Below are 26,073 nucleotides of genomic sequence, written 5' to 3'. Positions count from 1 at the left end.
GAGTCATCCGAATCTAGGACCATGTCTCTTTTAAACATTACATAACATATCAATGAAAGGTTATTTTCTGGAAGATAACCTGTGAGTGGACAGTCAGCTGTATTGTAATTCAAAGGTATGAGATGTATTAAATTATATAATCTTTAAGCGATGAATTTGGAAAACAAAAAATGAAAAAGAAAAAGAAAAAGAGTGCTCTAACAGTCCAGCCCAGAGGCAAAGAAAGTAGATACTTACCTACCTGAAATTCAGGAAATTATTTCAAAGCACACTGTGCGTGTGTGTGTGTGTGTGTGTGTGTGCATGTTGGGGAAACTGACAGTTTCTTTGTTATTATTTTACAGAGGCATTTATTTTTAGTCATATAACTGAAACTCTCTAGCCCAATGAACTGTGGCTGTCTGTGGTGTGTTCAGCAGAAGAGAAAAAAAAAAAGCTTTGCTATTAGTTCTAAAAATATCAGTGACATGTCAGGGTCATCATCTCTATGTTAAGAACTATGGAGAGTTAGAGAGATATGAACTTATGTCTTTCACACTCAGACTCTTCAGTGCAAATGAAATTTTAAAAGGATGTTTCATAATTTTATGTCAAATATACATCCCAATTTAAAATCTGAAAACAAGCACACTTATAATGAGGAGTATAGCTAAAACAATGGCTGGTAGTTCATATCAGAACACCAAAATGAAGAATGAAAATGATTGTAAATTGACAGCTCTAATTTAAGCTATAATGTAATACATCATGCTATGCATTGTAGACATAAAATTTAGATATTGTGGTGTCATACAGATATTGTCTAATACTTTGCAAAAATTGGATGCAGGAGAGTGCTTCATGTCAGGAATTCTAGGCTGAATTTGGCTCTAATTAGAGTTTCAACTGGTGTTCAAACATTTAACTAGCTGACCTCACTTTCCTCAATTTTGGTATGAGAGCCTTTATCTACTGTTCCTTCCAAACCATACTGAACCAAAGTTGCAACAGCTGCTAACATGCTTTCTCCACTGCCTAACTCTATTATTGATGTTCTACACACACACACACACACACACACACACACACACACACACACACACATACACAGTTTGCATTTGACTTTTTAAATATATACATACAAGGAAATTCACAGTATGAGGTATTTTCAAATTACAGACAAGAAGAAAATATTTTGATAACCCATTTCTGAGTGACACTGACTATGTTTTTAATGTGTGTTTACCTGTTTACACAACAGATGATGAAAGAAGGTTGGCCATTTCACACCATTAGGATGGTTAATCTTAAACTAGTGTTGATGTGGAAATGGAGAATATTGCTACACTGTTGCTGGCATGGAAAACATTGATTTTTTGATCTTCTGTAAATTGATTTATAAACAGGTTTTCTATTAAAAATGTTTTTGTATGGCAAAGAAAGAAAGAAAATGGAGTATATGTTATGGAAAAGAATACTATGGCTATTTAAAAACATAGTTCGGATTATCAATTCAATCCAGAAATCCCTCTTCTGGATCTATCCCTTAATGAGCTGAAAGCAGGGTATTAGAGAAACGGTTTTAGGGCTGAAGAGATAGATGGCTTAGCAGTTAAGGACTGGCCTGTAAAGCCAGGACTCATGTTCGACTCTCCAGGTCCCACATAATCCAATGCACATTGACACAAGTGCTCATGGTTGCACATACACACAAGGGGTCACATGTGTCTGTAGTTTAATTGCAGTGGCTAGAGACCCTGCCACACCAATACTTTTTCTCTCTCTCACTCATGAAAGGCCAGTCTGTTGGGCTTGCCTCAAAAAAAGAGAAATATTTTTATACTCATGTTCATTCATAATAGCCAAGAGAAATTGGAAATTCTAGCATCCACCAGATAATGAATGGATCAACAAAACATGGCCCATTCACACAATGAAATGCTGCTCAGCCTTCCAAAGGAGAGAATCTTTGAAATGAACTACAAGAATAGCTGGACCTTGAGAATGACATACTCAGTGAAATAAACCAGTCACAAAAGTACAGAAATTTGTAATTAAATTTATGTGAGTGGTCTACAATAGTAGAAATCATTAAGAGGGAAAGAAGAATGGTTTATTCAGGACTACAAGGTGATAGAAATAGTGAGCTGTTGTTTAAAGAGTTCAGTTTCAGTTCTGCAAGATGAAAGAGTTGTGGATATAGATGCTGCTGATGGTAGGTGCCACCACAGAAATGCAGTCAGTGCTACAGGACTGTACTCTTGAACATAGCCAAGATAGTGTAAGAGATGGGCATTTAAAACTTGAATATACTAGTTTTTAGGCAAACAGCATTTCACAGTAGATACAATTCTTGAAGCAAAATACTTGTATTCTGGGTCACACTTTCACCCATGATAAGTGACTTGGACCCAGGTACTGAAGTTACTGCAAGTTCTTTTCCTCATCTGGAAGTTATTGTTAATAGAACTTGTATTATGTGGTTACTTTAAGGATAAAATGAGTTCATATAGTAAAGCATGAAGAAAGGTATCTCTTGAATAACAATTAGGAAGTGTTTGTAGGCTGGAGGGTTGGCTCAGTGGTTAAGGTGCTTGCTTGCTAAGCCTGATTACCTAGGTTTGAATACCTGGTACTCACATAAAACCAGATGCACAAAGGTGACACATGCATCTGGTGTTCATTTGCAGTGGCTGGATGCCCTGTAGTACCCATTTTCTCTGTCTGCCTCTCTTTTCTGTATTTCCTTCTCTGCTTGCAAATAAATAAATAATTTAAGAAGTATTGTTTTGCTATTATAATTATTGACATTACTACTGTAAAATTATGTATGATGTAGGATTTATCATCTTAGATGTAGTAAGATAATTATTCTGATATGTTTGACATGATGAAAATGTACACAGTTATAACCAAAAGGTTGACTATGCTTATGAAAATAGGAAAAATAGAATATTTCCTTTTCTATTGTGATAACAGTGTTTTAAAAAACACCATTTAAAAAGTTGGAAATGTTAAGGGTTGTTATAAAAGTTTAAAAGCCCTCTATGACTTTAAGAGCTAATGCTATCCCTAAGTCTAAGACAAGCAATAAAATGGACCATGACCTGCCACAATTCCAGATGCATTAGCAGTTTCTCTTTTTCCAGTGGCTGTGCCTGAAAGTGCTAGCTGCTGATGGTACATATACATTGTAAATACGCCTATGTGTTTAGTACATATTTTACCTAAAAGTTTCTTCCAAGTAGTTACTTCCTCAGTAACTAGATAGAAGGAATATTACTGTTCAGGTTAGAAACTCTTGTTCAAATATGTATTTACCCAACAGAAAAATAATTCAAATTTTAATTTTTAAATATTTATAGGGTGAAGTATGTTGCCTCACATTCCTGAAGACGGAGTTCTTTTACAAAGCACTCAACCATTTTGTGTAAGTCTGTGGGTGCACAGAACTGCCTTTCAGCACAGGAGACAAGTAAACTTGAATTATGTAAATCTTACAAGCTATCACCTATGCTACAGGATTCCCTAATGTTTAGAAGGATTGGTGTACCACCACCAAAATCATTTCTTAATGGAACTGAGCCTTTCAACTTCTTTGAAGTGATAGAGATATCAAAGAGAAGAGAAGAGAGTCTTTTAAAATGGCTTAGAGGCTAAGGTTAAAAAAAAAAAAAAAGACGTCATCAAAATAAGCTTTACATTTTAGCCTAAGGTAAGGAAATTCTGGGAGGGAAGCTATCTGCTCCACACCACTATGGGAAGTGACAGAGACCGAGGAATCCTCACTCATGTGCTTAGCTGTGGAAACATCACAGTTCTGAAAGCAGTGTCAGTCAACCACAGTGTCCCTCAGAGATGCAGCATGACATATGAATGTGGATATGCCAATCCTGGAAAAAATATTTTCAATATTATCTGCCTGAACCCGATGAACAGATGGCATAAACGAAAATCAGCTTACCCCAAATAATTACACAAAATGAAAATTAGATGGATGAAACCTAAAATTTGGTGCTTTTTATATTAAGTCAAAATTAGAAATAGATAAGCTCATTTATGCAACTAATAAATTGAAAGCAGCACATCCATCTTGGGTAGAAATACTCTGAAATGGAAATTAATATCCTAGTGCATAAACTCTTTGAAGCACAGAGGCTTCTGTCTGGTCCACATTTTCTTCAAAAAAGATGCTTTCACTAAAAAGCACAGGAAATGCTTTGAAATAATGTCATGGTAGTCAGTAAGCAAAAATACATCTATGCATGTATTCATAGCAATAAGAAATGGATTGGATAAAAGTAATAGATGAGAAAAATGCTTGAGGTTGGACTTTATTTAATTTGACTGGTCAGAAGTTATTAGACAACAACTATTGCAGTTAGGTTCTTATTGTTGGGACAAAATGCCCAACCAGAATGAGCTAGAGGAAGGAGTTTACCTCAGGCGTAATGTTTCAAAGGTAAATTTCATCATAGCAGGGAAAGTATCACATGGACAGAAAGCTGGGTGGAAGCAATGGACTTGGAGCTCTGCTATTGGATCTCAAGGTCCGGCCCGGTGAGCATCTCCAGCAAGGTGCCACCTCCCAACCTACCTCTACCTGGGAATTGAGTATGAAGCTTAATCACAAAGACACAAGGTTATGTGGACACTTCACATTCAGATGTCCACACCTACCATGTGTAAATTCATGCTATAGATTAAAGCATAAAAGACTGCTATCTACTTGTGAATTTAGCCTAAGTAATTTAATGAATTAAATTCTTCCCCTTCATCGAATGCTCACTATGGTTTGGGGTCTCCATGTGATCAGAATACAAAATCATCAGGTGTGAGGTGAAACATCTTTCCAAGGATATACCCGACTTTATCATGCCAATTTAGAGATTTGAGATGTGTCGATAAGGAGTGAACACCTCTCCTCCTTCCCATCCAGAAATTGTAGTAGTGTCTCTTAGAGAGTTTGTCCCCCAAATTCAGGACATGATGGCCCACCTGATGAATAGCTGGTGAAAGCAAAATTAGTACAATCTCTTAAAATGCATTCAAATCACACGGTTTGCTTCTTCTAACCTCCTAAGGACAATAAATTGGTGCCCTTTCATCATCTTCACACCAGAGACTGTAGATTATTTTATGGAAAACCTATGAAATTGATTTGTAATAAATGTCTGATGAGGGTCAAGGTGCAGTAAAAGCGGACTGACGTCCTTTGAGAAAGGTTGTGGTTGTTGCAAACAAAGTAGCTTGAAAAGTATAATCACCCTTGGTTGGTCTCTTGGGTCAATGACAACTTAAAAGCTTATAAACCCAAAGAGATTTGGATAAGCAGAGAACAGCCTTTAAAAACAAGAGGGAAATGAACATGAATTATCAAAGATAACTGGGACAGAAGATTCGTTAACTTCTTTATCAACTAAAATTAATGTACTGACAAATTAAAAGCAACAGTGAATTACATGCATTCCATATCTGGCAGAGACATCACTTGAAAAAAAAAATAAAAGGAGATGGATAATGAAATGTTTATTTTTTTAACGTTCCCAGGAGATCTATTTGAAATATATACACCATGTATTGGCAACAAGGGGACAAGCCAGGCCTATGACACTTAAAAATGAAGTATTTCAACATAGAATCTTTTTTTCAGGAAATATTATATTTGTTTGGATTGAGATAAGATACCTTTTCCAAAGAGGAGCTCTATTTTCGTCAAAGCTCAAAAGAAACCCAAATGATACAAAGTGTGTTTTGTGTTGGGTTACTCAGAAAGTCCTTTGTTACAGTGTTTAGTTAGGGAATAAAAAACTCTATCTAAGATTAAATGTTTTCAATTTCCCAAAATAAATTATTTAAAATTAATGGGTCTATGTACTACTTGGGAGAATGATAGGAAGAACAGATAAAGATGGAATGTAAAAACATCAGAAAGTGCCCTATATATTGTTTTATGATCATATATCATGGTGCCACATAAGTCTGAGAGCCGAGGCTGTACATTTCATTGTTTTAAAGATAAATTAAACTTGAGATATATATCCTCTCACTACTTTCTCCCTGATGTTTTCCAACACCTTTACAACTATCTTTGGAGAGACCTTCCCTCACTAAGGCAGGCTGATATCATGGACAGGTAATCTCTGGCTTATATCACCATGGTCACAGTGATTCTGAAACCAAAATTTCCTAAAATTCAGAAAATGACAGTGTCAAGACATTGGCCTAACAGTAGAATGCAAGTCTGAACAAATATGATTCAGAAGAAAACAGAATCAGTGATCAGTTGAGTGAGAGAAAGGTGCAGGTTAAGAAGGAAGGAAAGAAGGAAATGGAGGGAGGAAGGGAGGAAGGGAAGTGCGTGTTTGTGTGTGTGTGGGGGGGGATCCTATTACCACTGTTCTCTGAACTCTGTTTAGTTATGTCTGAAGATGTACATATTCACCCCTAGATCTTTACAATTACCTGAGCCAGCAAATTGCCTCTCATGCTTATACTTGGCCTGAACTACAATTCCTCTCATTTAAAACAGTGAACATCTTGGCTGGTATAGCTATAAAATTAGAAGATGAGCTCTATTTCTGTTTGAGAAGAAAGAGAATATGCCTACCTGCCCCTCCTCCCAGCTTTCTAGGAACGATTTCTGTTCTTTCATTACTGAGGAATGACTCAAGGGCATTATGCTTACGTCTCAGCCCTTCCTTTAATATACTTTTCTTGGTGATCCCCTCTGACCCTGTAATACGATTATAGACATTGATGATTTATAAGAAGTGAAAATTCAATTGGAATGATTCAAAGTGACTTTGATAAATGCAACCTAGGGGACATGCGAATTCTTGAAATACACATTTTCATTGATTACTCATGTCCCTAAGCAGTGAAAAGATGGCAAATTATAGAGCTTGAGATCATTACAACAAGGATAGAGGAAGACTTTAAAACATATTAGTAACTGGTTGGAACATGATTCACCTAGTGAAAATTCCAAACAATTCAGAGCTCTGACATACCAAACCAGTAATTTCCTTTCAAAATTTACACAGAATAAAACTGAATGCTTAGATGAAGGCAAGGCTGAACTTGAGGTTGATGTTTTTACATAGCCTCAATTTATAGGTTATTACTCTAGTCTCTAAATTTTCCATTCTGAATTAAGGGAAATTTGGATTCTAGAGTTTGTTCTTTCTCTGTAACTTATCAACTAAATCAATATTAAATTCTATGAGTTTTACCCAAAGTTGCACTATCAATTAGAGTCATCCAGACTTTCATGAGTTTTTTGTTTGTTTGATTTTTCTCAATTTTTATTAACATTTTCCATGATTATAAAAAATATCCCATGGTAATACCCCCTGCCCCCACTTTCCCCTTTTGAAATTCCATTCTCAATCATATCCCCTCCCATCTCAATCAGTCTCTCTTTTATTTTGATGTCATGATCTTTTCCTCCTCTTATGATGGTCATGTTTAGGTACTATAAGGCACTATGAGGTCATGGATATCCAGGCCATTTTATGTCTGGAGGGAGCACATTGTAAGGAGCCCTACCCTTCCTTTGGCTCTTACATTCTTTCCACCATCTCTTCCACATTAGACCCTCAGCCTTGGAAGGTGTGATCGAGATGTTACTCAGTACTCTAGTCACTTCTTTCCAGCACTATGATACCTTCTGATTCTTCCCAAGGTCACTGCCATCCGAAAAGAAAAGATCTTCTACCCAAAGTGAGAGTAGCATTAATATAAGGGTATAAATTTTAAGAGAAGTGCTTACTGGGCAGTTTGATAAGTATTGTATATACATTTATCCAGACATCAGCAGATATTACACCCCTAGGGCTCATGACTACCCCTGTTTTAAATTTTTAGTATCAGGGATATGTTCCCTCCCATGGAGTGGGCCTCCAGTCCAATTATAGGGCAGTTGGGTTCTACCATGACAGACATAAGAGAAAGAAAGGGAGGAGGGTACTTAATAGGTTGGCATTGTATGTATGTAAGTAGAAGAATAGATTAATGGGGGTGAAAAGGCACAAAGTGAAGTCAGGGGAAGAGATTGAGCAAAGGTGGAGAGATGGCTAATCAAAATCTAAGAGGATACAAATAAATCATATGGAATCCTCTGGTTTTGCACTCAGGAGCCATAGATCATTGTTAGAAACTTTTCAGTGCTAGGGATGGGATATCTCCAGCGGGTTGTGGGCCAAGGAGGTCCCTGATGCCTCCAAAACATTGTAGGCCATTGCCGAGGCCTTGGTTTCCCACCAGAAAAAGATGGTAAGACCCTATTTCTGAAGACTCCACATACTTGGGCTGCAAGGCCACTGAGAAATCCTGCTGGATCTGAGCTGATCACCTCCTCCATGTAGACCAGCTGACAGAAAGCTGGAAGAAGCCATTCTATATGTAGTTCAATGGGAGAAAAAGATACCACCAGTGAAGATACTCAACAGTGGACACTGCAAGCCTTATAATTGGCCATCCAGGCCAAATGAGCCAAAGGATGCAATAGTGGCACGTCTGTCATGGTGTTTTTGTTTTTCAAGGTAGGGTCTCATTCTAGCCCAGGCTGACCTGGAATTCACTCTGTATTCTCAGAGTGACCTCGAACTCACAGCAACCCTCCTACCTCTGACTCTGGAATGCTGGGATTAAAGGTGTGAATGACCATGCCCGACTAACTTTCATGTATTTTGTTTGGATAATGAGATACAGACATTTTTCGGAATGCAATGTACATCAAGGGGAAAAGAAAACCACACCTTTCTTCAATTAGATAAGATAAGTTAAAGGTGGAGTTTCTGAGACAAAAAAAAGTGGGTTATTTCAAAACCTTTAGTGCTTCATTTTTCTTTACCGCTTAGTACACCTCACAGTGCCCAACACTACTTACACAAGACCATCATAAGAGGAGGAAAAGATCATGACATCAAAATAAAAGAGAGACTGATTTTGAGGGGGAGGGGATATGATGGAGAATGGAATTTCAAAGGGAAAGTGGGGGAAGAGAGGGTATTACCGTGGGATATTTTTTATAATCATGGAAGATGTTAATAAAAATTGAGAAAAGAAAACTTTAGTGCACTAAGAAAGAGGACTTTTAGTATGCTACATAAACTAAAGCCATTTTAAAACTTTATAAAAAAAATCATTTAACCCATTGTTCCCCGCTGCTGTTTTATTAGGACACTGAGAAGTAAAGTATCCAAAGGTCGTTAGTTACAAGACAGTGTCTAAGTGACTGCATTGAGTGCAAATTCCCAACCACGTCCCTTGTGCTCTCTATGTCTTCCTTCATCCGTGAAAGTCCTGTGGATTTCAACAAAGTTTACCTTTTCAATCAGCTCTTCAATGGCCTGCACAGATCTATTAACATTTCTGCAGGCTGCCTACCCTGGTCCGTGAGAGTAGGAGCCTGAGCTTACATGAGTCTTTGCCTTAATGCCGGCAAAGAGGTGCTGCAAGCACACTTTAGTGTTCCAATAAACCCAGGAAGGCCACTGTCAGTCAGGGGTATGTTTACCTCTCATTTCCATTTCCCCAGATTTCAAAATTTGATCACACAACAGTCAGTATTAAAGCAGTAGGAGACCATAGTGTACCTGGATCTCAGTATCTTCTTAATCAGCAACTAGTTCTGTTACCCTGGACAACCCACAGATTCTCTCCAGGTGTACATTTTCATCCATAAGAGAAGAGGTTATTGTGCACTGGCTGACTGATGAGGCAACTGTTTGATGAATCCTGTCTATCTTATATGTTAACAATGTACTTGTGGAAGAAGATCAGAGAGCTATAATGGTCCTGTCCTTTTGGAACCTTCCAGTTTAGACCACCTTTGACCCCTAACATTTATTGCATACATACAGCTTTATATGGTTTCAACTTCTCAGGGAATATTTGGGAAGAAAAGTTGCTCATTACCTTACCTAGAAACAAACATATGACTGGCATCAAATCCTTCCAATTCTCTTAGATTGTTTTTTTTTTTTGTTTTTTTTTTTTAACCCAAGCTATCTTCATAAGTCACTATAAGCCATCTTCAAAAAAATAGGTGGGTATGCAGGCAATACTTTCTGACCTGGTATCTTTCTGTGTAAACCATACACATTCCATGATTCCTCTCCTAAAATTTTGAGAAAAGATTTCTGACTATACTCTTAACATATATCAATTGCTACCTGGTATCTGCTGAAATGCCTTTGAGACAGAAATACATTATCCGTGAGGTCCTAGACAAGTGTGGAAATTAAAGAGGGGAAGCATACAGGATTGGGATTATGATCTGGACCTCATCTTTTATTTCAGAGCAGAATCCTTAATTTTGGTGCTGGGTGTCTATACAGATGAAAACACACTTACTCATACCACAAACAATAATGAGTAGAAGATCCTGAAGCTAGGGACCAGGCTTGGGAATGACAGACACAAAGTCCCTTTTCATGGTTCCCTCTCTCTCCTTGCCTGGCACCACATTGTCTAGTCCTATCAGGCTGTAATTGAAACCATGTGGTGTGTGCAGAGGGCTCATTACCGGCTTCTCCTGAGTAATCTCATGGCTGAGTCCTGTGGGGAGTCCCTGACAATCTTGGGGTCAAGATATCATTGCTTCAATATAAGAAACGACACACAGACTTGCTTCCTCGGGGAAAACTAAACTTGTTTAAATGTAGTGTGTGCAGATAAATACCTCTGCTACCAAGAACATGATTATTATTTTATTGACATCCACTAAAGAAAAGAAAATGCATTTTGTGGAACTTTTCGGTCACTCCTTTTATGAGATGGTGGTAGCAGTTGAAACAACATTTAAAATAGTGACTTTTACATTAAAAATAGGAGGCTGAGAATGACCTGTTCACAGTGAACTTACCCAATCACAGAAAAAAAAAAAATCGCCACATAGTCTCACTCATCTACAGCACCTAACCTGAATCTACCCAAGATACCCTACATAACCGGCAAGCATCTCATGGACTAGACACTAGGAGGGATGGGGAGGGAGGGGAGGGCATCGAAGGGGTGGGAAACACTAATGTAGATCCAAACGGATATGTTACCATAAAATTCTACTTCCTAAAAGGAGACCATATTGCTGAACCTTCACCAGGCCCTTACAGGAAACACCTGAACCACAAGACACTGGAGAGGGTAGGATCAAGTCTAATATAAATCCTCTACATCTTCCCTCCCTCCCTCTCCCTCCCTCCCTCCCTCCCTCTCTCTCTCTCTCTCCTCTCTAATCCCTATATATTAGTTACCCTTTTCCCTCATTTTCTTAGGGGGCACTGACCTGTAACTCCCAGTACCAGCATGGGCTATCACCCACAATGAGCTTTTGATAAGAGAAACATACAAGGTTTTCTAAAACAATGACAGATTTCTGTCAGAGTACTTGATGACCCACCAAAGTTTAGTGGTAAGACCCTATTGCTGAAGACACCATATGCAGCTGACACGTAAAATGGAACAGCATTGCTGGAAGCCAGGAGAGAGTCAGTCCCCAGACAGTCAGCGTGTCTAGTGCCAGAAGGTGCTACATGGGCGACAGGGGGAAACGACCAATATCTGTCCAAGCAGCTCATGGTCCAACCTACTTAGTAGCAAATAACCTGATGTGATGCCCGAACAAGTGCAATAGTGGCACACAGCCATGGTGGGGAACCAACTGCTCTTGATTCAGTTAACTGATCCCCTCAGTGGTATGGGACCCATAGCTGGAGCTGGGAAAAAGTCAGAACCATACCCAAACATAAGCCCACTCTCCAATATCAAGCTACCATCAATCATGGGCTACAAGAGGGCCTACACCTATTAAACTCTCTATAAAAAAAGTAAGGACTATCTCATTTGTCCTGGTGTTAACTTACTCTCCCTTGGAGAATCTGCTTCTCTTTTTCAGATAGACGCAGATCCTAAGGACAGAGCCACCTCATCATACCTCAAAAGGGCCCCAGCTGAAACTAAGGACAACTGGCAAAACAAGCAAGGGTGATGTTTTCCTGAAGAACCGGATACCAGCACAAAGGGCAAGGAGACCAACACAGAGAAAAATCAACTCCTACAAAATCAGAGAGCCAGAGCCCCAGAGGCCCCCAACAGCTCATCACTGAAGCAGACCAAAAATGAACCCAACATGGCTCAGGGAAATTTTTCAGAAGAGGGGGCAGAAAGAATGTTAGAGCCACATGGGTCTGATATGTAGATACATTTATCTTACCAATGACTGTGGGCTAACTCCACAATGCACGACCCATATACCTCAACAAGGAGGGGCAAATGGGGAGGGGATAGGTCACGGATGAACCTAATAATGGTACCAAACTGCCTGTACTTGCAGAATAGAAAACTAATAAAAAATAATAAAAAAAGAAAATTATCCACTGGGTGCGGGGTAGTGGGGGAGGGGGAAAATGTTCAGGAGACTCAGGAAGTCAACAGGTCTGGGAAAGGTTGCAATACCCCTTCCCAAACAACTGCTTAGAGGAGTGTCTCCCATTCAGCTGTCCACAAGTTGTATGTAGCATGCCAGAGACTCTCTAACCTGCAGAGATACCTACCAGTGCAGTGTGCTCCATAAACACAGTTTGGTGAGGTGTCACCTATGCTAAGGTGGGAATTTAAGTGATGCCTTTGAGTCACCCATGCTCCTAGAAGCAGCCCCTCACCATGATATGTAAGTAACACCAATAAACTCATTGGTTAAAAAGAAAAATAGAAGGCTGTATATTCTTCCAAAATATTGCATTAACAATGGATATCAACACATTAAAGAGTCAGAAGAGTAAAACATGATGTGATATTAATAGTAATATCCCACAGAGAAACATCCTTAGCTTTTGTCTAATAAGTCATACCGCCCAGTAAGGTAACTAATTAAGCAAAAAATCAAAGTTGTAAAAAGTAAACCAAGTTAAAGTGACTGAGAAGAAGGGGGGAAGGGGGAAGCTGAAGTCATACAATATATTTTTTAAATTTATTTGCAAGGAGATAGACAAATAGAGAGAAAGAGACAAAGTTAGAGAGAGAAAGAGATAGAGAGAGAGAGAGAGAGAGAGAGAGAGAGAGAGAGAGAGAGGAAGGGAGAGAGAGAGAAAGTAAGAATGTGCCCACTAGGGCCTTTTATTACTGCTAATGAATTCCAGACACTTGCACTACTCTGTGTATCTTGTGTATGCATATTTACTTGGGTATTGGAGAATTGAACAGTGGCCAGTAGGCTTTACAAACAAGCACATTTAACCACTCAGTTATCTTCCTGGCCCAAGAACATACAACTTATTTTGAACCTGAAACTTTCTGTAAGCTGACAGCATTTGGACCCCATTAGTAATCTCCGTTCTAATATGAATATATTGTTTGAGAACAATCAACTCTAAATATAAGTACATACATTTGGAAAAAGAAAAAAATAATTTATGTTTTTCAATACTCTTTTTTCATTGTTGTTATTTTTATTTATTTGAGAGTGACAGAGAGAGAGAGAGAGAGAGAGAGAGAGAGAGAGAGAGAGAGAGAGAGACAGAGAGACAGAGACAGAGAGAAGGAGAGAGAATGGGTGCTCCAGGACCTCCAGCCACTGCAAATGAATTCCAGAAGTGTGTGCCCCTTGTGCATCTGGCTAACGTGAGTCCGGGGGAATCAAGCCTCGAACCAGGGTCCTTAAGCTTCACAGGCAAGCACTTAACTGCTAAACCATCTCTCCAGCCCTGTTTTCCAATGTTCTTCCTTTCTACATCCACCCATCATGAATCCAAAGAAATATTTCCTGAGCATCAAAGAAAAGACAGAGAACTTGAGGTAACTGATATAGGAAGTTAGAGAAACTATGCTCTTTTAAGTCTTACAGTCTCTCAGAAGAGAGGCCATTAACAGGCAAATAAAAAAGGTGTGTTTTGAAAATGCTAAACAATGAAAACAATATGATTGACTATGGTCAGGGGTGAGGTAGACCTTCCAAATCTTTGTAGCATGCCTCTGCCAAGCCCCTGAAGAGGGAAAACAAGTAAAATACATTTAGAACTAAACCTGAAATTGTAGCGTTGAAATTACAATACTTTAAAAATATTATTTATTTGTAAGCACAGAGAGACAGGAGAGGGAGAGAGGTAGGGAGGGAGGGAGGGAGGGAGGGAGAAAAAGAGAGAGAGAGAGAGAGAGAGGAATTAATGAATGGGTATGCCAAGGCCTTTAGTCACTGCAAAAGAACTCCAGATGCAAGTGCCTTTAAAGAGAGTGGGCTAAAGGAAGAGATAGAATATGTAAGTTAGGGAATAAATATGATGTCAGAAGACGTGCAGATCTTTGTAAGACTTTTGCTCATATCAATCCATCAATCTACCCCTTACTGTTTCCTTGATACTACATAAAGAGAGAAAATAATTTATTTTCTTTTAACAGTTAAGTTCCAGTTCTAGTAAGTATTCTCTTGAAAGTTGAAGGTACTAAGATACACAATAATGTAACTGCTATAATGCAATCGATAAGTCAATCCATCTGCCTATCTACCTACCTGTCTCTGGTGCATGCACACTCAGCTAACCTCGGCTGTCATGACAACCCAGAAAATAACCTTCACTCCTGTTCAGACATTGTGTGTGCAGAGGGCCTGGACCCACCACACATGGGAGCCTGGGAGCCACACACCCACCTTCACCTCCTGCTCACCATAAAATCCTCATTCTCATGTTGTCAGCACTGCTGTTTATTAACCTCTTTGGTGGCTAGGCTGTCACATAGGAGCTGCTAATTAATTTGCCAATGCTTCAGTACATTATTGTCTGAAACACAAACCATATTTTTATTTGTTCATAAAGACTGTTGCTAAGTTTTCCTGAAAAAGGCACTGAACAAAACACGTAGCTGCTAGAATTCCTTAACTTTTGACATTCACACTTGCCACATTACACTGTTAATTGGAAAATTAATTTTAAAAAATTAAAAGGACAGTTGCCTCACTCAGTTTTGAACAGTCAAACCTTAAAAACCCAAACACCATATCATATGGGTAAATAAGAAGTTCCTTTCAATACAGTTTGGCAACCTATGGAGAAAGTTTGAACCTGAACCTTTGTTTTCCATTATGCTTTTGCATTGTTCTACTTCTTAAAATAGGCTAAACACCACAAGAACTTGGCTTAAGTAATTCTTCTTTTAATCATCTTCAGCTGCCATGGAAACTCACACTCAAGTTTACCACCATGCATTACAAAGTGATATTACCCAAATTAAGAAATTCTAGTTCCCATTTATGTGAGCATGTAAACTTTCTTGGAAGGTGTCTAGAAAACCAGTTTCTTTGATAATAAATGCATTTAATTTTCATTCTAACATGGTGTGTATTGCTCCCTGGTGCTATGTGTTGGCTGACAGCATCAGCTTTTGCACATCCCTAATCAAATTTTATCTAACAAAAAGCTGAACTAAGCATATTTGTTTTCCTATTTATAGTAGCATGTGCTCACATAACATATGAGAGAGCAAGATTTTTTTTTTAAATGGTCCAAATCTTAAAAGGCATTCATTATGTTTAGTTTAAATAAAAGCTATGTTCCACCATTAAACAAGAATATTAAAAACAATTGGAGACAGACAGAAGCTTATTGCTTATTTTCCAACCAGTATTATCACTGTTCAGCCACAATAATGTAGAACAGCAGGTGGAAATTCATCGCTCCTGGGAAACATTTTCTTCCACCACCCTCCCCATTCGCACAATTGCCCTGGCACTATGTCCACTATCACATGCACAGTGTCTCTGGTAAGACCAGTATAATTGTGAAGTATTACAATGGGGGTGGCATGCACTATTGTGGGGCATATAAGGAGCAATTTTGCCATATCAATAATTCTGACTGCCACTGGGATCCACTACAGCCGAAACAGATGTTTCATGTTGATAAGTAGGGACTGGGAAAGGTCTTTTCATCCCACTGTTCATTTTTCTCTATTTCCACTTCCCATACCTGGCAGCAGCTCCTGCAGTACAGCTGTCTCTTGCAGGCCAATCTGTTCACTTCAGGCTCCTAGGTCTCATTTCATAAATCAATCTTAGCCCCAGACAAGCCCAAGATCTCCAAGTACCCTTGCTGCTTGCCTCAGTGGAAACGCCTCACTCACCATGAGAGATGCTGGGCCAATTGCGCTTAAATTAGTGCACTGTCACAATTCATTAAGAAAGACAGCATGGGCAGCGAATCTGTTTTTTTTTTTTTTTTAACTTATTTTTATTTATTTATTTATTTTTGGTATTCCACATTAACTATTTAGTAGAGAGCCACATAGTGACATTTTGTACAAGCCATTCACCTTCAAATGAAGCTTTTGGGATAATGCCCAGAATTTCCATGGAGAAACAGTTCCATGTGATGTGAGTGGGTCAGAGCTAGCCTTTTTGCTTGCACAGCACTCCGCATTCCACTTGACTATGAGGAAAAGTTTACTGTTCTAATCTCAAATCAGACATGCTGGCTCAAGTTGTAACAACTTGGCAAGTCCATGAGAATCAAGGAAAGTTGTTAAAATTTTTTTGAGTTACAACAGTAGTTAAATTAGGTCCAAACTACTATTTTACCATATTATAATGTAGGCTATATAAATGCATTTCAGATTTGAGGAACTAAGTATATGACATTTAGGAATAAGAAAACTGCCAGTCATGAAGTATCTATTATAGCCAGGGAGTATTTCTGATATTTTGTGTTTTGTGCTGTATTTATTTATTTTTTTTAGTTAGTATATAAAATAATGATTTTCATTATGACATTTTCTTATTGTGTTTTCTTTTGATAGGACCCCTGCTGCTCTTTCTGGTCCCCACTCCCTGTTGCTCATGTATATTCATTTCTTTCCTAATACTTCCCACTTCTGCTTTCATATCACACACACATACACTCATACCTGTCTGTATGTTTGCATATAATTATGCATGTATGTATATCTAAATTTGGCATATGAAAGAAAACATGACACATTTTATCTCTACTCTTCTTACCCACAAGCTATTGAGTAGAGAGTCATACAGTGGCATTTTCTTGTTCACTTCTTTATTGTCACCATAGGCCATTCTTCCCACTACAGAGACTCTCTTCTAAATTTGGGTCAAATATATATATGCACATATGCACATATATATTATTTATTACATCTACATATGTTTAATAGCTATATACATGTATATATTGTTTACTGAAATATAGATTATTCATATGAGATAAAATATACCACACTTATCTGATTCAGGCTTATTTTGCTTAATATAATGATTATGTTCCTGCAAATGAAATCATTTCCTCATTCTTTATGACCATATAAACCTCTATTGTGTATGTAAACCACATTTTTGAATCCATTCCATCTTTTGATGGGCATCTAGGGTGATTCCATGTCTTGGATTTTTTGTGATTCTTAACACACATTTTTTGATTGAACTCACATGATAACATTTGAAGTGGGATTTGCTGTTCTCATTTGGCACAGTAGGGAATGAAATTTAAGAGAAGTCCTGATGTTTACTGGGCAGCACACAGTAAGCTTTAGATCCAGGTAAAATAGGCTCTAAAATTCACACATGTCTATCTACTGGATCTAATCTCCAGTGAGTATGTATGTGGACATTTGTGTTGTAAATAGTAGATGAGGTGAGTGACAATTGCAGACCCACACAATGTCCCAAAGGTTATATATCAAATAGATAGCAATTGTCTAAAAATTGTTAAAGTGTTAATCACATGACTTTACAAGTTTTCTTTCAAGTTTACTGTTTGAGGACTGTCATAGTAACATGTTGATGAGAAGAAAATTCAGGCAAGCTAATTAGAAGGTGGTGAGAGTGGGTTTCTGGGTTCTTGATTCAGGAGCATATCATTTCCCTGTCATGCATTTAGAACAAGATAATCAACTAGTACACTTCAACTGGCTCAGAAATGTATGGATATAACTTAATTATTTTAAAAAGCATTTTTATTTAATTATTTGAAGTAATAAACAGAGAGAGGAGGGGAGAGAGAGAGAGAGAGATAGAGATAGAGATAGAGATAGAGAGCAGGGGGCGGGGGGAGAGAGAGCATGGGCATACCAAGGCCACTTACCACTGGGGAAAACAAAACAAAAAACTCCAGAGGAATATGCTACTTTGTGCATCTGGCTTTACATGGCTACTCAGGAATTGAATTGGGAGAATCAGGTCCTGGGTGCAAATTTAAATTATAAACTTGCCACATTAGTTGGTAGGATGATTCAATCATTGCTAAACAAAGAAAATGGGTAGGGGTTGAGACCACTGTTTATATATGGAGTTTTCTTCTGGGGCTTAGAGGCAGAGGGATAGCTGGAAATGCTGAAAGGGACTAGTATGAATATTTTATTTTGTTTGTCTAGCTCAGTAGATGAGGAATGAAGTATATAGCCTTCTGATAGCTTCTTGTCTCTGAGAGTCCAAGGTGAACTATAAAATACTGCTTTCAAGTCATTTATAAGTGTTTTTGCATACCAATTCTGACCATGCTTTACTTTTAAAATTATCGTTGTTTTGGCCAACAAGTGATTACACACACACACACACACACACACACACACACACAAAATAAATAAATAAACAATAAAAAATATAAGAACATGAAGGGGAGTTTTTGATGCTTAGCAGCTGTCCTTCTATCCCCAGCTTGCCACCAGAGAAGCAGCTGAAGGTATCCATCCAAACCCAGGGAAGATTAAACATATCACCACAGCATTATTATTTACCATGACACCATTTAGCCATGGCAATTAGCATGTACACAGCACTGAGAGAAACCAGGCCAGACTGAACAGACTGTGGTCAAGAGTCCTAAAATGAAATGGCTTTGCTCCATTTTTCTTTCTGCTCCATTTGTGGTTTTGAGATGAGAGGTGGTTTGGGCAGCCACACCATGGAGTGAGCAACATGCCAGCCAATACCCTATGCTCCCAGACCAGACAAGCTTCAGAAGAGGTCTGAGAAATCCATGGTCTGGAGACATTGAAGAGCTAAGTCACATGTGCTTTGCTATACCCTGGCCTAATAATTCTGGGCTTATCCTACAACATATTAGTTTTTTTTTTCCATGTGCATCATGGGATTGGTAAGGCTGGCCCTGCAGGAGTATTGGGAGGATACCACATATATACAGGATTCTTTTAAACCAGCTTATAGTAGTCACAGTTCTTGCCTCTGTCTTGAATACAATTGCTGGACACCTTTGAAATTTTGTACTTAAATTGTTTCACTTTTTGGACAGTATCATGAAAGGAAAAAATAGTTTTACTCACCATCAATGTGCCTGGACAGAGGTAGGGCCAAGCCTGATGTGAGTTATAAAATCAATAATATATAATATATAATATTCTTGACATTTACTAAGTGTCATCAGCACGAACTAGAAATTGCTTTTACTGGTTTTCTCTGATAATGAAGACTCTACAGTACATATCTCAATACAGGAATTATTTACTTTCACTTTAAATTAGGAAATGTGAGGGCATCAAAAGATGAATTTGAAGAGTGCCTCTATGAATACTGTAACTTCCCTTGCTGCTGCAAATACAAGCAGGTAGTGCTGAGGGAGCGCCAGCCATGCACCAAGCTTTTGCAAGCTCTCCTAACCCTGACAAGGCCCAATGCTCACCTCCACTCCATAACTAAACTGATTTTGCCCACTTTTTCCAATAGGCAGACAGAAGAACATTCATTTTAAGGCTGAATCCTTCAAACATCAAATTAGTGTCGTGTTTGTGGATATTTTTTTTTCTAGGAAAATATTAGTATAATAACTTTAATGCTCTTTTTTTTTTTTTGTAAAAGATTACTGAGCTTTTACCCAAGTATTGAGGTGACAGATTAGAAAATACCGAGTTTCCATTATACTTCCTGCACAGAATAAGCTCTTATAATAAACAAGATGATAGAAACAAGTAGAAGTTGGAGACTTGTGAGGATTTTGGGTTTTGCAATCTGGTCTTGGTGATGTGTGGTCAATAACCCATTTCTGCTGCTAAATGTGATTTCATGAGACATGCTTTCTTAGCATGTGTTTGCTTCAGGTTTGATTACTTCTGTTTGTATTTTAGACACCTGCAAATAATTATTTCTGATGTTTTACACGTTTCATCAATATTATGTAGACATTTGGTTGTCTTAAGTTCTCTGAATTATTTTGGTTGAATACTTCTTACATATTAGAACTATCAATGTGGTTCTTTTTTTTTTTTTTTTTTTTTTTCCTATAGTGGGTTTAGTCACTAGGCATACTTTGAGGCAGTGCACTGGATACTGAACATTTAGAAATAACAAAACAAAGTTGACACCATGTTTTCTTGAGTCCTGGACTGTGGATTTACTCTAGCACTAAAATGTACTGTTAAAGATAAGGTTTGGAGTATTCTTTGAATTTAGCTTCAAATCTAAAGACTCTCTTATTATATATCACCATAAACAATTCATTATGAACCTGAGAAGTATAAAATATAACTCTCATTTGTAGTATAAAACACAACAAAATCCCATAAATCCAAATTTAACTGTCTTTTAAATTCAAAATTTAAAAAGTAACTCTTTAAAATGAGTTCTTTTTTCCAAATTAAGAGAGATAATATCACAATAATATGTTAGGAAATATGGAACACAAAAATATATGGCTTAAATTGATAATTTCTGTCAAATAAAATATTTTCATCCCCTCATTTTAGACAAATGAAAATATTTTATAAACTTATAGTTTCATTATAAGCTTCTTATTATCATAATTCTGTCTGCTAAGAGAATTATTACAGGTTCCAAAGAACTACCACCACAGCATATTAGTATCAGTTGGAGCTGAGAGTGCAGATTTTAAGCATTGCGTCAAATAATCTCTGCTATAATTTTTAATTTTGTCTTTGTCAGGCAAGCAACCATAGTGACTATGCAAACTAATAGGATTTTCTTATTGTTCTGATAAAGCTTTATTTACAAAAACAGGTCTGGGCAAGAATTGGTACCTGGGCATTAACTTACCAACCACTACTAGACCAAGCCCAGTCAATGCATGTGGGAGCCAGCCATCACGGCATGGAGGATCATGTTCATGAGTATCATGACTCATTATTTCAAAGGACAGAACAGATGGAGAAGACGTTGTGCTATTGAGATGTCCTTACCACTTGGAAGACTCTTTTACCAAATAATAAGCCTTATCATCATCTCTGTTTTGACATAAACGGCCAATTTTCAAAAACCATCAATCACTGTGACCTTTTTGTGCATTTGCAAACTTCTGTACACACAGCAACTTCATTCTTAGTCCAGAAAGGATAATGTTTAACAACTCATTCCTGTACAAGCAAATTGAGCAGCTCCAGGCAGTGACACCTGAGTCACGGGGGCAGACCTTCTACATCTTCATAACTGACCTGTGCTGAGTTCAGCAGGGATTGACACATAAATAGCAGACTTCTTGCACTCATGGGGTTAGAGGTGAGAACTCTCACTGAAAATTTGACCACATTATTCATTTTTTTATTCTAACCTGTCTCATCGACTCAAAAATAAGAAAATGATTTTCTGGTGGCATATGTACTTATGTGTGGTGTACATGAGTGTGGATACATGTTTGAATGTGTGTAGGCACAAATGTGTGTGCATGGGTAAGCTCATGTGGAAGTCAGAGGTCAATTTTGGGTTTCTGTCTTCCTGAATTACTTTCTGTCTTACTTTTGAGATAGTATCTATGGCTGAGTCTGGAATAAATGCATTTGGATATATTTGCTACCCAGTAATAACCAGAGACCCTCCTGTCTCTCCATGTCATTGTTGATATTCCAAGCACGTGTCACTATGCCTGACTTTTTACATGTGTTCTGATACTCTAAACTCAGGTCCTTAGGCTTATGCAGTACGAACTTCACTTACTGAGCCATATTGGCAACCCCCTTATGTTATTTTCTGAAAAATGCTTGAGATCTTGTAAATCTATAATATATTTTAAATTCATAGACCCATAGCTGGAGCTGGGAAACAAGTCAGAACCATATCCACACATAAGAGCACTCTCCAATATCAAGCTACCTTCAATCATGGGCTACAAGAGAGCCTACACCTATGAAACTCTCTATAAAAATGTAAGGGCTATCTCATTTGTCCTGGTGCTAACTTACTCTCCCCTGGAGAATCTGCTTCTCTTTTTCAGATAGATGCAGATCCTAAGGAGAGAGCCACCCATATCTCCAAAGGGCCCCGGCTGGAACTAAGGAAAATTGGCGAAACAAGCAAGGGTGCTGTTTTCCTGATGAACTATATACCAGCACAGGGTGAAGGAGACCAACACAGAGAAAAATCAACTCCTACCAAATCAGAGAGCCAGAGCCCCAGAGGCCCCCAACACCTCATCACTGAAGCAGACCAAAAATGAACCTAACATGGCTCAGGGAAATTTTGTGGAAGAGGGGGCGTAAAGAATGTCAGAGCCACATGTTGGGTCATGATATGCAGAGACATTTATCGTACCAATAACTGTGGGCTAACTCCGCAATGCAGGACCCGTATACCTCAACAAGGAGGAGCCAATGGGGAGGGGGTAGGTCACGGATGAGCCTACCAATGGTACCAAACTGCCTGTACTTGCAGAATGGAAAACTAATAAAAAAATAAAAAATAAATTTAAAAAATGGGGAAAATTAATTTTATAAGAAAGGTGTGGTGGTTTGAGTGTCCCCCATAAAGTTAGGTGTCCTGAATGCTAGGTTCCCAGCTGATGGAAATTTGGGAATTAATGCCTCCTGGAGGGAGCTTATTGTTGGAGGCTGGTTTATGGGTATTATAGCCAGTTTCCTCAAGTCAGTGTTTGGCACACTCTCCTGTTGCTATTGCCCACCTTCTGTTGGCCTTGGGATGATATCCACCCTCTTCTCATGTCATCGTTTTCCCCTGCCATCATAGAGCTTCCCCTCAAGCCTGTAAGCCAAAATAAACCTCTTTTCCCAGAAGCTTTTCTTGGTTGGGTGATTTCTACCAGCCATGCGAACCAGACTGCAACAGTAAAGTGGTACCAAGGAGTGGGACTGCTGCTAGACACCTGGCTGAGTGGTTTTGGCCTTTTGAAGCTGATTTTCAAGAGGAATGTTGAAGGATTTGACACCTTGGCCTAAGAGACACCTTGCAGTACTGTAAGTACCGCTTGATGAACTATTGTGGTCAGAGTTGAAAGCCCTAAATGCAGTAAGAACTATGGACTGTGAGGTTTGGCTTTTGAGGGTGAGAAAGAGCTTTGCTTGGACTGGCTAGCAGTTTTTGTAAAAAACTTGCTGTTTGTGTCCTGAGAAGTTGTGCAGGGTTGCTTTGCGTAGAATTGAACTGGTTTGAGCAGAGAGATATGGCACAGAAAGAAAAATCTTTGGGTGAACTCCTGCCCATGCAGCTACAATTGAGAGATCACAACCTTTGAGACTGGGCCAGCTGACCTGTACTGGGGCAACAAAAGAATGTAGACTCTTCTGAAGGAGCCTGAATGTTTCAAGGAGTGTCCTGTTTTTCAAAATCTGTTTTATTCCCCCCTGGATTAACAAACTGGCCCCTACCTGGTCTTGTGGAGTATAAGGAATGCTATAAAGAGGGTCATTGAGTTTGCAACATGGTCTTGTGTTTTGGAAATGTCCATGGGCACTGTGAAGCAGGTTTTCTGGATGCCTGCATGGAGACCCCATGGGGCCATGAGGATTAACCATGGATTACACTGGAGATCCAATGGAGATACTGGGAACATGAGATGGCTGCTAAGACTTGGAGACTTGTCACTGGCTAGAGTTGTTGAACTTGAAGCTACAGAGTTTGGTGTTTGCCCTGTTTAAATCATGTATTGCTTGAGTATTTCTTTGCTATGCCCAATGTCATCTTTTGAAGTGTGAATGTTTATTCTGTGCCATTATGAGTTTTGGGAGGGATTTTTGATATTATGACTCTGTTAAAGATCTTGGACTATGGGGATGTTTGAATATCATTGGAATTCACAAAAGTTATGGAGGCTTTTAAAGTTGAATGAATGCACTGCATTTTACATCATGCATGATTATCACTTTGTGGGGGTCAGGGATGGAATGTGGTGGTTTGATTTAGGTGTCCCCCATAAACTTAGGTGTTCTGAATGCTCAGTTTCCAGCTGATAGAGAATTGGGAATTAATGCCTCTTGGAGGGAGCTTATTGTTGGGGGTGGACTTATGGGTATTATAGCCAGTTTCCCCAAGCCAGTGTTTGGCACACTCTCCTGTTGCTATTTCCCACCTTATGTTGGCCAAGGGGTGATGTCTACCCTCTTCCTATGCCATCTTTTACCTCTGCCATTGTGGAGCTTCCCCTTGAGCCTGTAAGCCAAAACAAACCTCTTTTTCCCAGAAGCTTCTCTTGGTTCTCTTGGTTTTGTGATTTCTACCAACAATGCAAACCTGACCACAACAGAAGGTTAACTTCTCCAATTTAAAAATTTACATTAAAGAGAAGTGATATTTTTACTTAATATGGGATTTTTCCCTCATAAAATTAGCAAAAGTAAAACAAATTTTGACACCAATAACATCAAGTGTTGGTAAAGCTTTGAGGGAGTCTAATTATATTGCTGGTAGATAATTGATTGACAGAGTTACTCAGAAGGCAGACAAGAGGTATTTATGAAAATTAAGTTATAAGTTACAACAACATAACCTATCCATTTCTAGTTACCAAACTTAGCAGTCACTCACATGTATGCAGGGCCATTCATCACAGCCTTTTTATAATATAAAGTTATATAATAAATATATAATAACATAATAACTATAATACGAATTTATTTACTATATTTAGTAAATAAATGTTGATCAATAGTAAATGGCCAAATATGTTTAATTCCTGTGACATAATATAATACTATAAACAGTCAAAAGTAATGAAATCTTTTAATATACCAATATGATCTGACCAAAACTTAGACTTCATTTTTAGTGAAAATACAAATCAGACAATTATATAAATTTATGAAATTCTTACATCCCGGACACTGTAAACAGGACTCAAGGTTGTATATGTAAAGCTTTCAGATGGTGGACATCATTTAACAATATTCGCTGTTAAGGAAGAATGCAGTTTTTCATTTTAATTTTTGACAACATTAACTTTTTAAAGGAGATATCCAAGCCTAAAGAGTTTTACCCAAGGAGACATGTCAGATATGTGGCAGAAAGGGCTTCAGACTCTAGACAAACTCAGCAAGTAATGCACCAGTTGTGTCCCTTCCCTGCTGCTGTGGTGTGTTCTAGGAGAAAGCATTATGACCCCTCCACTTCCTTATCTATCCTTGAAAGAAATTATCAGAAACTCATCTCCAGATGGGGGTGGAGGGAATTAAACAAAACTGGGGAAGAAAGATAAAAAGTATTCATTTAGTAAAGGCTCCTCACATGGTTCATTGGCACAACATAGAAAAGGCAGAAAATCAACTGAATAAATCCAAATTGCCTTTAATGAATCACATGCTAACAAAATGTGTGAATTATTTGATGACTGACTTCAAGACACATCCATTAACAGAGTTGGATAGCGATTGTACTTAAAGAATACAGAGCAAAAACAACAACAAGAACAAAGATGGAAAAGTATCAGTTTTGGCCAATGCAGACAGCTAACAGCTAAGAGCCAATGCTACATTTCTTTAGAATATTATTTCATCTTCATCAGAACTCAAGTAAACATTACATTTGAGCATATGGATGGTATTATAGTAAAACATGTGTTAAGTTAGACTTGGAAAATAAAGCCAAAATCAAGGTAGATATTAGAATGATGCCTAGGGAATCGAAAAGGTAATTAACTCCCTATGAAAGAGAGTCCTAAGAAGATTCTACATGTGGGTGAGCATGCAAGAATGTTCTAAGCAGCCAGATCTCTAGTATCTGTAGTAGCATGGTGAGGCATGGTGTCTCTTGGGTTGTTAGCTTGCTGGGAAGTTGGAAAGGAGCAGCAAACAGAAGTTGGGAACATCTATACGGTGGTGGTCAGTTAAAGCTAGCTGGAGCATTGTATGTGATCAGGATTAATTATGAATGACAGTTCCACACAGCCCAGTAATATTATT

The 26,073-nt window shown here is 38.3% G+C and overlaps 1 protein-coding gene across 6 annotated transcripts in view; it reads right to left on the bottom strand.

Moving 5' to 3' along the window:
- The window catches only part of Tenm2 (teneurin transmembrane protein 2), a 1,398,763-nt gene that overhangs the window by 901,167 nt on the left and 471,523 nt on the right, over positions 1-26,073 (bottom strand). The gene's annotated exons all lie outside the window — the stretch shown is intronic.

Source organism: Jaculus jaculus, chromosome 6 (genome assembly GCF_020740685.1).
Source record: "Jaculus jaculus isolate mJacJac1 chromosome 6, mJacJac1.mat.Y.cur, whole genome shotgun sequence".
Classification (NCBI taxonomy): Eukaryota; Metazoa; Chordata; class Mammalia; order Rodentia; family Dipodidae; genus Jaculus; species Jaculus jaculus.
Note: the sequence above shows the minus strand (reverse complement) of the source record. Positions and strands in the feature narration are given on the sequence as shown.